This window comes from Myotis nattereri (genome assembly GCF_964212035.1).
Source record: "Myotis nattereri genome assembly, chromosome: 14".
In the NCBI taxonomy this organism is placed as follows: domain Eukaryota; kingdom Metazoa; phylum Chordata; class Mammalia; order Chiroptera; family Vespertilionidae; genus Myotis; species Myotis nattereri.
In genome coordinates, this window is record NC_138089.1 from 28,365,260 (window position 1) to 28,377,243 (window position 11,984).

General features: G+C 42.7%; 1 protein-coding gene across 5 annotated transcripts in view; it reads right to left on the reverse strand.

The window, feature by feature from the left end:
• Positions 1 to 11,984, reverse strand: part of TMCC1 (transmembrane and coiled-coil domain family 1) — a 164,027-nt gene that overhangs the window by 11,216 nt on the left and 140,827 nt on the right. The gene's annotated exons all lie outside the window — the stretch shown is intronic.

An 11,984-nucleotide genomic window follows, 5' to 3' on the forward strand; every position in this document is an offset into this window, starting at 1 on the left:
TGGGGATTCTGGAATAGATAGTAGATGGGTCCAAAGCAGATTGCTGAAAGGGGAAAGGGTGACATGATGAACACAGTGTTTTAGGAAAATAGGTTATATGTTAGTGGTGAGGAGGACAGACTGGGGTACGTTGTGTGGGGAGTCCCAGGAATCAAATTAAGAGCTACATAGGCAGGAGAAAGGTTGAAGACTACACATTTAAAAAGACTAGAAAGGAAAGAATAAACACAGCCCCAGCTAATGGTGACTAGAATGGAAGCCTCTGTCAGACAGAGGGTTCATCCCAACCGGCGCATATACTAACTAGCGAGCACTACTCAAGTAAGCACACACCTAACACTAGCATGTGAGCCTCAGAGGACTTCGTATTAAAAAAATAAAAATGCCAGAACAAACTCAAACATTTAAAACTACCCTCCCCTTTCCCTCATTTTTAACCACATCTATAGCACACAAACTTTTAAGAACTACATGAAAGGTCTTCGTTTAAGGAAATTCTTCTGTTGTGGCATCACCAACATTCTTTCTTCCAATGATTATATTATAAATAACTATATCCTTAACTTCATTCCTCCTATAAGAAACAAGATTTTTAAAAAAATATATATTTTATTGATTTTTTTATGGAGAGGAAGGGAGAGGGATAGAGAGAAACATCGATGAGAGAAACATCGATCAGCTACCTCCTGCACACCTCCCACTGGGGATGTGCCTACAACCAAGGTACATGGCTCTTGAACGGAATGGAACCTGGGACCCTTCAGTCCGCAGGCCAACGCTCTATCCACTGAGCCAAATCGGTCAGGGCAAGAAACAAGAATTTTTTTAAAAGGCATAGTCTGACCCTTTTACTATGTTACTGAATCCTGCTTAATTCTCCTTTATCCTTGATAGGAATCTGTACTGCTTCCTTTCATGCTGAGTTAGTTCTGTTACTAAAGTGACTGAACAGGATGATCAAAAAGCATTTCTACCTTTTGTCTGTAACTATGGCCAATATTTTCCATAACGCTGCCTTTTCACTTCATCTGCTGTCCAGGGCCTGTGCTCAAAAATAGGTGCCACCTCTGGAATTGATTTTCTATCAAATTTTAAGTTCACTCAAAGCTAGAAGATTAATATTTTGTCTTTTTATGAAATTAAGCCCATTGTTTTATGGTGTTTTTAGTGTTTGATGATTTTCATAATTCTCTCTCCTCACCAGAGAGGGGCTTTTAAAAACGGGTGTTCCAATGTGTCACTTCCTTGAGATTTAAGAGAAAGGCTGGGCATGTCAGCAAATAACTCTCCTAAGCTAAGGATTAATGTTGGTGGCAGGGAGGGAGCATGGTGCATCAACCTGCATACTGATGAAAGCAGACCCATGTGATATCTTTGGCATGTGTTCTATAAACTACTGCCCAACCTCTTGGCCCACAAATTATACAGTCTTTCAGGAATGTTGGGGAATCTTTATTTGATATTAAACACAGTTCACATATACCATTAGGACAGATTAAAAAGAAATAGCAGCAAAGTTACCATTTATTCAGTGCTTTCTATGCAAATTCATTTCTATAACACCAAGAAGGTAGTAGAAATTATCTTCATTTTAAAGATGAGGTAAAGTAACCTGCCCAAGGCACACAGAAATTAAGTAGGGGAGCAAGGATTTGAATCAAGATTTGACTTTATTTTAAAAATATATATATTTTTATTGATTTCAGAGAGGAAGGGAGAGGGAGAGGTAGAAACATCAATGATGAGAGAGAATCATTGATTGGCTGCCTCCTGCATGCCCCCTACTGGGGATCAAGCCCGAAACCCAGGCATGTGCCCTTGACCGGAATCAAACCCAGAACCCTTCAGTCCACAGGCCGATGCTCTATCCACTGAGCCAAACCAGCTAGGACAGGTTTATTTGACTTTAAAACCCAAGTTTTTAACCTCTACACTGTGATGCCACTTTTAAACTACTCAAGAAGCCCAGATAAGCTAACCCCTTTATAAGTAAGACATCTGAGCCAGGTGTATAGCTGATCCAAATCACACAGCTACAAAGGGAGATGGGGTGTAACAAAAAGATTATGAATCTAGAATAAAATACAAGATAATAACAAGAGTTGGCGAAGATGTGGAGAAATTCAAACCCTGAAATATTGCTGGTGGAAATATAACATGATGCAACTGTTTGGAAAAGTTTGGCAGTTCCTCAAAAAGCTAAACTTCTAACCCAGAAATTCCACTCCAAGTATATGCCAAAGAGAAATTATTTCCACACAAAAACTTGTACATAGCCCTAATCAGTTTGGCTCAGTGGATAGAGCGTCGGCCTGTGGACTGAAGGGTCCCAGGTTTGATTCCGGTCAAAGGCATGTATCTTGGTTGCGGGCACATCCCCAGTGGGAGGTGTGTAGGAGGTAGCTGATCGATGTTTCTCTCTCATCGATGATTCTGTCTCTCTATCCCTCTCCCTTCCTCTCTGTAAAATCAATAAAATATATTTTTTAAAAAAACAAAACAAAAACTTGTACATGAATGTTCACAGCAGCCTTATTCATAATAGCCCAAAAGTGGAAACAACCCAATATCCATCAACTGATAAATGAGTACATAAAATGTGGTTTACTCATAAAATGAATTATTATTGGAAAGGAAATGAAATGAGCCCTGGCTAGGTAGTTCAGTTGGTAGTTCAGCTGGTTACAGTGTTTTCCTGATATGCCAAGGTTGCAGATTCAATCTCTGGTCGGAATCAACCAATGAATGCATAAATAAGTGGAACAAATCGATGTTTCTCTCTCTCTCTCTCTTCCTCAAAATCAATGAAAAAAATATATATATACACACACATATATATAAATGAAGAAATGTAGTAATGATGCATGCTACAGTATGGATGAGCCTTGAAAATACTATGCTCCAATATGCTCAATTAATATTTGACAAAGGAGGCAAGAACATACAATGGAGCCAAGATAGTCTCTTCAATAAATGGTGTTGGGAAAATTGGACAGATATATGCAAGAAAATGAAACTAGACCACCAACTTACACCATACACAAAAATAAACTCAAAATGGATAAAGGACTTAAATGTACGGCAGGAAACCATAAAAATTCTAGAAGAATCCAAAGGCAACAAAATCTCAGACATATGCCGAAGCAATTTCTTCACTGATACAGCTCCTAGGGCACTTGAAACTAAAGAGAAAATGAACAAATGGGACTACATCAAAATAAAAATTCTAAAATGGAGAAGCCAGATACCTAGGGAATTCATATAAAGAACACTTCTATCTTTTCATTAAATATTAACACTAAAGATTGGGGGGGGGGGGAGGTCAATTGTGTTCAGCCTTTCATATGTGATTTTTTTTAAAATCAAGAACTCCCTGTAAGGAATTTTTATTTTAATCCCTTCATCTGACAATAATTAAAGCTATCTGGAAATGAAAAGGGGGATTCTTTTTTTAAAGAAAACTTTTATTATTATTTATTTTATGCTGAATTTATTCCCAGGCCACAAGTTTTTGTTTCTTCAGTGTTTTGTTTTGTTTTAAAAAAATATCTTTTTCTTCTGTGCAACTTCCTCTTCTGCTTTTCTTCACAGTAAGACCATATCAATATGACAGGGAGAGCTTATGGGTTAATCCGCTCATGAGGTCTGTTAAATTCTATGTCGCATCTTGGGAGCTTTGTTCACCTGGATGTGCTCAATGACCAGAGAATATACATCTAAACCCTAAGTTCAGCATTACCCTCTGCATTTTTAAGCATGCGCGGCAAAAATTCAGGCTCTTTTTGGCCACTGACCCTCTGTCCTGTCCCACTGTTTGGCACGGGCACACCGACCAACTCCACCATTGCAACAAGGGAATGGGACACATTGCTTTCATAAAGTGACATCCTTCAAATAGTTGGTGGCTTTGTGAATATGCATACACTGATGGCCTGGGCAATTTCACAAGTGTTCTTAAAGTGAACATGAAGATCTGAACCTCTTGATCCGCATGATTTTGTGGAGTTTTCTGGGTCAAATGAATAGCAAGCCATTTTCAGAAGTCACCTCTAGCCACTTTCAGGAAGACAGTGAAAAGGAGGATTTTTTTATCCAATAGCATATGATTTTGATTAGCATGTGCTTTTCAAGAGACTCAGTGTGGAACACAAAGTAATAATTTCATTTTAATACTTTTTCCTCAAAGGTCCTTTGTAAATCAGTACAACTCAAAGGGAACATAGACATTTCAATATGTTTTGTTGTTGGTGAACAATTCATAAATGAATACTGATCTTGGAAAAGTGTTTCATCCACTGGATTAATCAACACAGTAGTCACCTTCCTAGATCAAAGATAAGCCAGGGCTCTTTTGGGTCAAATTCCTGAGAATGAGAAACTGGGTGAGGGTACAGGTTGGGAATGCTTCACCTAATGCATCAGTCTTTAGGTGTGGCTCAAAAGTTTGGAGCCAGTGGCACTTCCCTAGTTGGGCAATAGGTCACTAGGACAGGATGGCTGAAGAATCTTGTAGAGTAGGTATTTGAGAGAAACAGGAAGAACTAGGTCCCAGGACTGACACAGATAGGCAACTATGGGAGCAAACTACTGCATTATTTTCCAAATGTTTGCCAGGGATCTGATGTAGCTTCTGCTAGTATTTGACCACAATAAAGAGACATAGTTGGAGTAGGGGATATGACATGTGGTGGGAGCTTGAATACATTCTTGGCAGAATCGCAAAAAGTGGATTTTGCCTTCTTAACTTTTGTTACCTCATTTGTGTTGAAGACTGAAAAGAGGCTCAGAAACACTGAACTAGTCTTCAGTTGAAAAAGAAGAGATTAGCCAAAGAATATATATGCATGGCCCATGAATACAAACAATGGTGTGGTGAGGGCCAGAGGGAGGGGTGGGTGGGGGCTGAGTGGAGGTAGGCAAAGGAGGGAAAATGGGGGGGCATCTGTAATAGTGTCATACACACACACACACACACACACACACACATACACACACATATACATATACTAGAGGCCTGATGCACAAAAATTTGTGCACTTGGGGGGGGGGTGGGGGGAGGAGGGGTCCCCCAGCCTGGCCTGTGCCCTCTCACAGTCTGGGACCCCTTGGGAGATGACCACCTGCTGGCTTAGGCCCACTCCCCGGGTATTGGGCCTAAGCTGGCAATCAGACATCCCTCTGGCAGCCTGGGAGCCCTCGGGGGATGTCCACTTGCCAGCGGGGAGCAGGCCTAAGTTGCAGTCTGACATCCTTAGTGCTGCTGAGGAGGTGGGAGAGGCTCCCACCACCACCGCTGTACTGGCAGCCATCCGCCTGGCTTGTGGCTGAGCAGAGCTCCCCCTGTGGGAGCGCACTGACCACCAGGGGGCAGCTCCTGCATTGAGAGTCTGCCCCCTGGTGGTCAGTGTGTGTCATAGTGACCAGTCATTCCCAGTCTTTCTGCTGTTAGGGTCAGTTTGCATATTACCCTTTTATTATATAGGATAGAGGCCTGATGCATGGGTGGGGGCCGGCTGGTTTGCCCTTCAGGGTGGGGGTCCCCACTGGGGTGCCTGGCCAGCCTGCGTGAGGGGCTGATAGCTGTTTGCAGGCTGGTCAAGCCCCCCCCCCACCCCGTGGGGACCCTCACCCCATGGAGGTTTGGCTAGCCTGGGTGAGGGGCTGATGGCTGTTTTCAGGCTGGCCACACTCCCGTTAGGGTGGGGGTCCCCACTGGGGTGCCTAGCCAGTCTGGGTGAGGGGCTGAGGGCCGTTTTCAGGCTGGCCAAGCCTCCCCGGCGACTAAAGCTCCCAGCCTCTCCTTTCTTTCTTTTTTTTTTCTGGGATTTATTTACCTTCTATAATTGAAACTTTGTAACCTGGAGTGGAGCTCAGAGCTGGCCAGGGCTTGGCTTCCTCCATCACCAGGGGCAACCCAAGGCTCCAGCTCCGTGGCCATGGCTGGCTGAAAGCAGGTATCTGGGGTTTATTTACCTTCTATAATTGAAACTTTGTTGCCTGAGTGGAGCTCAGAGCTGGCCAGGGTGGGTGGGAGGGAAAGCCTCCTGCTCGCTCCAGCTCTGTGGCCACGGCCAGCTGAAAGCAGGTATCTGGGGTTTGTTTAGCTTCTATAATTGAAACTTTGTTGCTTTCAGAGCTCAGAGCCGGGCCGCGGCAGGCGGGGAACCTTGGCTTCCTCCATCACTGGAGCAAGCAAGCCTCCTGCTCGCTCCAGCTCTGTGGCTTCTGGCCGCCATCTTTGTTGGCGGTTATTTTGCATATCTCACTGATTAGCCAATGGGAGGCATAGCAAAGGTATGGTCAATTACCATGTTTGTCTATTATTAGGTAAGACATATATATATGGCTAATATGCAAAGTTGCAAAGTGTCCCCTCGGGAGTTTAACCGGGAGTTCGACCACTCACTATGACGTGCGCTGACCACCAGGAGGGTGGTACAGAATGAGGAAGGCCCTGGTCGGCAGCCAACAGTCGGGGAAGGAAGGCCCTGGCTGGCAGCCGGAAGGCCCCAATAGGCCTTGATCACCGGCCAGGCCTAGGGACCCTACCCGTGCACATATTTCGTGCACCAGGCCTCTAGTCCTATATAATAAAAGCCTAACATGCTAAGTGTACGACTGTTTGACCAGTTGTTATGATGCACACTGACCACCAGGGAGCAGACACTCCGACTGGTAGGTTAGCTTATTGCTGGGATCTGGCCGATTGGGACTGGGTGAGATGGGCTGGACATGCCCTGGAGCCCTCCCATGGTCCCTCCCCGGCTCCGATCGTGCACCAGTGGGGTCCCTTGGCCTGGCCTGCACCCTCTCGCAATAGGGACCACTCAGGGGATGTCGGAGAGCCGGTTGCAGCCCGATCCCTGCAGGTCAGGCCAAGGGACCCCACCGGTGCACGAATCCGTGCACCGGGCCTCTAGTCTATATGTATTAAAGCTTAAGCAACCGGTCAACCATCCGGTAGCTATGACATGCACTGACCACCAGGGGGGCAGACGCTCAACGCAGGAACAGAAACCACAGGCATGGAAACATGGAACAGACTGATGAATCTCGGAAGGGGGGTTGGGGGGTGGGAAGAGATTAACCAAAGATCTTATATGCATACTAGAGGCCCAGTGAACAGATTCGTGCACCGGTGGGGTCCCTTGGCCTGGCCTGCGGGGATTGGCTCTCCGACATCTCCTGAGGGGTCCTGGATTGCGAGAGGGTGCAGGCCAGGCTGAGGGACCCCACTGGTGCATGAATCTGTGTACCAGGCCTCTAGTCTATATATATAAAAGCCTAAGTGCAGTCCCTCAGCCTGGCCTGCAGGTTTCAGCCTGATCCCCGCAGGCCAGGCCAAGGGACCCCACCAGTGCACGAATCTGTGCACCGGGCCTCTAGTCTATATATATAAAAGTCTAAGCACAGGTCCCTCGGCCTGGCCTGCGGGGATCAGGCTGAAACCGGCTCTCCAACATCCTCCAAGGGGTCCCGGATTGGGAGAGGGCGCAGGCCAGGCTGAGGGACCCCACCAGTGCACGAATTTGTGTACCGGGCCTCTAGTAAATAAATTTTAGAAAAAGGAAAGGAAAAAGTACAGAATCAGTCCCCATGGACTACTAGCCCCCCAAACTTTTAGGGCAGTGCATTGTCTTAAAGACAAGAGACAGCAGATGCCTAAAGTATATAGGGAATAAATAAAAGCTAGAAGGGCTTTCTGGGTAATTCAGACTTGGTAATGACAGCTTTCTAACATCCTGGTACACCCCAGACCATATCTCATTTAATAATCTCAACAACATGTACAATAGATATCATCATCTTGTTTTTACAGAGGAAACTGAGGCTTAAATGAGTTACATAAGGTCTTCCTCCAACCTTAATTTATTAATGAAGTAATTTATCTCCTCTCCCTTCCTTCCCTACTCTAACCTTCCTTCCCATTTTTCCTCCATTACCTTTTTAGTGGCTAAACTGGGAGGAGCTCATCTGTAAATTTCTTTTATGAAAGGTCTTATCCTTCCTAAGAGCATCTCCTAATTGGGCTTTTTTCTCTTAGAAACAAAGAGCTAATTTGATCCAATATTTTCTGTTTCTATTTCAAATTTGTTGGCCAAACCTAGTCTACATATCTTCTGGAGATTCTCTGATCAATTTGCTAGATGACAAACAGGGCTAAAACCAGAAATAAAGGGGCTAACATAGCTATATCTGTCTTATGTCCAGTGATAATTACTTTATTTTAAGTAAAATTATATTTAAGCAACAATTTGTTTAGTTAGAACTTCAATGGCCTGTACCTAATTGGGTTAGCCTAGTTACTGACTGTTCTACTGCAAGTGATGACTGCTAATGGTGACTGCTTCCTTCTGTATTTTTGCTCTTATGACTCAGTGCAATTTAAAATATTCTGGGCTTAATATAATTTCAGAAGCCAATTTCTAAAGCACAATAATCCCCTTAAAATAGAAGCTTTCATCAACATCCCTGCCCTACATGATATTGCTTTAAACAGGCAGTAGATGGGTAGGATTCTGGGCCAGATCTCCTAGGGAAAAACTACAAAAGGAACCTGTAAAACTGTTTTCCTAGTTCTCTCCTGTTTACAATGCATTTTGCCACAGCTGAATTTTTTCCTACAGTAACTCATTAATATATTATACTCACTATGAAAATAGGACTGGTTCTCCAGTTTTTAAACAGCAAATTAAATATTAATTAAACCATTTTACTGTGTGACCTGGCAAAAGTCACTTTATCTTTCTAGGTCTCACTGTACTCATTTGTAGAACAAGATTAAACTAGATATCTAAGGGCTCCTTTTATCTCTGAAGTACTAAGTGAATACTCTATTGCTACTAACAGATCTACAATAATACTTAAATGGGATGAAAAGACTACTAGCAAGACAAGAAGAATATGAAGTCAGTACAGATCCCATCACTAAAAACCTGTCTAAACCTTGTCTCCTACCTTTCCAAAAATAGTCTCACTCATATCTGAGTGCCCGATGCAAAGCTCAAATTCTAAACTACTAGTCAAAAGTTGGGGTGGAGTTTAGATCCAAGCTCTGCTACAATGGCTTCCAGGACTAAGTGCATGTGGGTGGCTAAAGTACTATTCAGTCATGACACAATTACATGGCTAGAGAGAGAGAGAGAGAGAGAGAGAGAGAGAAGGAAACTGTACTCTACAGGATCCTTAATGCTTCTGATTTTTCCAGAGTAAGTAGATGACCTTGAGCAAGAATCCTGACTTGGCACTGTCACTGAGGTAGAGAGCAATGGGAAGCACAATAAGTAACATTACTGAGAAGGAACTCTGAAAAGGGGAAATAAAGATGGGGATGAGGGTTTCTTTATAATATATATATATATTATATAAAGTTTATATATTCCTCTAGTACATATCTACACTGTTGTATTAGCTTGAGAAAACTTTCCAGAGCTTATGCATTCACAGAATTTTCCAAAATATGTTAAAAATAGTGACTCGACTTTTAGTGAAACCTAGAAAAGGTCTAATATCCATTGCCAATGACGTCTAGGTTTCTTAGAGCTAGACTATAAAAGTAGTCTTTCAATCATAGAGGTTTTAGGTTTAAGCTTGGAAAACAAAACAACTGGCCTGATATGAAAAAAACACTGGCTTTGGAATCAGATAAAACTGGGTTTGATTCCTGGCTTTACTACTTACCAAGTGACCTACCTTTGGCAAATTTTAAAACCCCACTGGGGCCAATTTCCTTATCTGTAAAATAAGGATAATACAATCCACTTGCAGGGCTATTGTGAGGATTAGCAAATATATGTAAAGCACCTAGCATTATTTGAATCACAGGAGTTTAGCAAATGCTGTTAGTGATAGCGTCCTCCTCCCCTATCACTTAAAATAACAAGCAGCAATTCTGTGTATGACCGTCCTCCTGTCAACTGTGATAATCTATAATAATAAAAGTGGAATATGCTAATTAGACTGACATCCTTCGGGATGTAGCCGGGGCTGCAAGGGAAGCCCAGGTCCCAGGTGCCTGCCGGTGGCCAGAGGGAAGCCGGTGCCGGCAGCCGGGGGAAGGAAGGCCTACTCTCACATGAATTTCATGCATTGGGCCTCTAGTCCTATATAATAAAAGGCTAATATGCAAATTGACTGAACGGCGGAACGACTGGTTGCTATGACTTGCACTGACCACCAGAGGGCAGATGCTCTACGCAGGAGCTGCCCTCTGGTGGTTAGTGTGCTCCCGCAGGGGGAGCGCCACTCAGCCAGAAGTCGGGCTCACAGCTGGCGAGCGGCCTAAACTGTCAGTTGGACATCCCCCAAGTGCTCCCAGACTGCAAGAGTGAGCAGGCTGGGCTGAAGGACCCCTGAGTCCATGAATTTTGTGCACTGGGCCTCTAGTTAGTAAAATAAACGAAAGCATTGAAAATAACCAGAAATGCATCTAGAGCAGTCATGTACACATTAATGGTTCTTGGTTAGAAAAGTATTCCTTGAGTTCATCCCTAGGCTACTTCCTTCCCAGACAAAAAGACAAGCCTGCAGGAGTCTCTCTCTTCTAATTTCTATTTCTACTCTCCTGGAGGCTTGGCTTTTTGTCTAGGAAGGAAGTAGACTGGGGATGGAGCTAAAGTTCTATCCTGTCTCTGAATTACTTTAAATGGATACAAAGGTGGATCTTGGGAGACCTGTTTTTCCTCTCTGACTTTCTCACATTGGCCTACATCTGATCTGAAGACATAACAACTCTATATGAATTTTTAAACTCTGGAAGAATTTAAAAACTGGAATGTTTTGCTATCCATTTAAAATAAAAGGGTCAAAGCAGGCAGTTGGTTTTTTGAGCAACTATGGAACACCCAGGTCTCCATGGCTCAAAGGGGCATATTTAAAAAGCAGCAGCAGCAGCTGCTACTTAACATCAACAAAGTACTTACTGGGCCAGGCACCAAGCTATGTGCTTTACATAAATTATTTCATTTAAATGTCACAGTAACCTTTGAACGACTATTATTTTTCCTGTGTTAGAGATGTGGAAACCAGAACTTAGGAACGTTAAGAAACTTGCCCAATTTTCAAGATTAGTAAGTGGCAGAACAAGAATTTGAATGTAAGACTTAAATATAATATAGTACAAAGGACCAGGTGCTTTATTTTGAGTCTACTTGAATATCTGTTAGATTGCTCACCACTTTAGATATTGTCTTCTAAGTATATTAAAGACTATATAAAACAACGAATTAAGAATGGTAATGTTTTTGCTTTTAGAACTTCCTTTCTCTTTCCCACACTTCTTTTCTTTTCTCACAGTCTTAAGTTTGAATTAAAGGATGGAAGAGTGAAGATAACAGACAGAACTGAATTACTGATTAGCATTTTCACCATGTGAAAGAGTTTGCTGCTGCAACTCTTCACTCATCTTACTGATTCACATGAATAATTTATTCAGGCCCTGAGATTATCTCACAAAAACAAACTTTAAAAAAATCACTTTAAAAAAAAAAAGGTGAAAGGGACCTTAAAAGATTGCCTGTTCAACCCTTGAGATAGTAAAATTACTGAGGATTCCCTCTCATTAGAAACTGGAACAAAACCAGAACTCACATCTTTCAAGGCCTAACCCAACCTGTGGCTCCCATGAGATTAGCCCTTAATCTGTATCAATGAGGTGGTTTGTCTCTGGTTGACAAAGTTTAGATCTGATTAAGTACTACATGGTGGACATTATTTTCTATCTGCATGTGATGGAAACAAGAGGAAAAGACACACATTTGAAGATAACTAAGAATGGTCTAATATGAATATACAGTGTAATATGAAACAAAAAAGCTATTAGCTTCTACCTTTAGCACAGATTATAACTAAAAGCATTTACCCCTTTGAGAATTCTCTAACTATTGCAGAACCATTTCACATGTTGAAGTTCACTCCCATTCAAATGTTTGCCAATTCATAGTAAAGGTAACAGACATGCTTATCTGGATTTATTTCCAGTCTAA